General features: G+C 35.5%; 1 non-coding gene across 1 annotated transcript; it reads left to right on the top strand.

The window, feature by feature from the left end:
* The first annotated feature begins 660 nt into the window (after positions 1-660).
* Positions 661-766, top strand: LOC121208095 (small nucleolar RNA R71). The gene has a single exon (XR_005903093.1). It is a non-coding gene; the product is annotated as a small nucleolar RNA R71 (small nucleolar RNA).
* Positions 767-2,011: the final 1,245 nt, after the last annotated feature.

Raw genomic sequence — 2,011 nt, 5'->3', positions numbered from 1 at the left:
CTGCCCAATTTGATTCTCGAGTCTTTAGATCGATGCTTGCTAATTTTTAAGTGTAGTTTCAGTGTTCTGAAAACGGGTTTCCGCTACTGAAATAAATTTTGACATCATCTCCTCAAGGTTTGGCTTTTTCTCTTGCTGGTAAGGTTGTTGTTGGAAGCCTGCAGGAGGTGGTAGTCTCTAATTCCCTTAGCCTCCCCATGAGAAATTTGGGTGGTTCCTCCATCCTGCATTGTAAGTATTACTATAAGGATTATTTTGAGTTCGGTGATTATTACACATATAATTTAATTGCTCGTTTTTCATGTTGTGGCCATAAGGTGGGTATTTTGAATTGTTCATTCCTTCTCCACTTGCATTGCATTGCATTGCATTACTGGGTGAACCTCTAAAGACCCAATTAAACCATTAATTTTTCTATTCAAAAGTTCAACCTGATTAGAAAGCATGGTGACCGAATCGACGTTAAAAGCATCGGCTATTTCTTTTGGCTTTGTCCTCATGACTTGCCACTAATAATTTTTTAGTGACATCTCTTCTATAAATTCATAAGCCTCCTCAGGTGTCTTATTATTGATAGTCCCACCAGCAGCTGTGTCAATCATTTGTCTAGTCGAAGGATTCAGGCCATTGTGAAAAGTTTGAAGCTGTAGCCAGAATGGTAACCCATGGTGAGGGCACCTTCTCATAAGATCCTTGTATCTCTCCCATGCATCATAGAGTGTTCTAAATCCATCTGCACAAAAAAAGAGATATCATTCCTCAATTTAGTTGTTTTAGCTGGTGGAAAGTATTTAAGTAAAAACTTTTTGGTCATTTGTTCCCAAATAGTGATTGACCCTCGTGGTAACGAGTTCAACCACTGTTTAGCCTTATTCCTTAATAAAAATGGAAATAACCGAAGGCGAATGGCATCATAAGAAACGCCATTGATTATAAATGTGTCTTAGAGTTCTAAAAAATTCGCCAAATGAGTGTTTGGATCCTCATCCTGCAAACCATCAAACTAAACAAACTGTTGTATAATTTGAATCGTGTTAGGTTTCAGCTCAAAATTATTTGTAGCAACATCAGGCCTAACTATACTCGACTCAGTTCCTATTAAATTAGGTTTAGGATAATCATACATAGTGCATGGAGAAGGATTCTGATTTACTGGATCAGCAGCAATCGCAGGAGGTAGCGGATTTTCCTAATTTTCAGCCATCTCTTCGGTTGTGGTTGGAATATCGTCCCCTTACCCTTCCTCTATGTATCTTAGTCTTTGCCTTATTTCTCTTCAGTTTTTGAGAGTTGTGTGTTCGATCTCACTATAAAAAGTAATGGTCCTGACGGGTTTCTTCTAGTCATAAACTATAAAAACCTGCCAGAATAAAATAAAAGAAATTTTAGTAATATAAACAAAAATAAATTTAAATTGCAATAGAATAAATGGCTAAAGTAATAAAAATTAACTGTTCCTAATATTTTAGTTCCCCGGCAACGGCGCCAAAAACTTAATGATCATCAAATCGTGATAAGTTTTAAATTTATAATTGACCGTACTTGAAAACTAACTATTATCACGATGAAGGCAAACGCACCTATCGAACAGTAGTATAGTTTATAGCAAGACTGGGTTGTCGAACCCACAGGAACTAAAAGTACTAGTATTAACTTTCTTTTTATTATCTATCCTAAAAAATAAAGGGGTTTGTTTTATCTAAATTAATTAACTAAACTAAGAATGCATAGAAAGAAAATTGGGGAAATACTTTTGAGAAAAACTGATTGATTTGGACAATGCCCAAGGGAAATTCCACCTAGACTTCACTTGTTATTTGACTCTGAATCAAACGATTTATTCACTTGACTTGATCCGTAGAAATCCTTAAGTTTTATTATTATCTCTCTTAAGACTAACAACGTCTAACCCTAGGTCAATTAATTAAAATCTCTTTCTAATTAAAGCCCCTAGTGTTGCATTAACTCAATCTATAGATTCCCTTATTAGGTTTCACCCTAATCCGAAAAA

The sequence above is a fragment of the Gossypium hirsutum genome, chromosome A01 (genome assembly GCF_007990345.1).
Source record: "Gossypium hirsutum isolate 1008001.06 chromosome A01, Gossypium_hirsutum_v2.1, whole genome shotgun sequence".
NCBI lineage: Eukaryota > Viridiplantae > Streptophyta > Magnoliopsida > Malvales > Malvaceae > Gossypium > Gossypium hirsutum.
The sequence above is the reverse complement of the archived record's forward strand: the minus strand, read 5'-3'. Positions and strand labels throughout refer to the sequence as shown.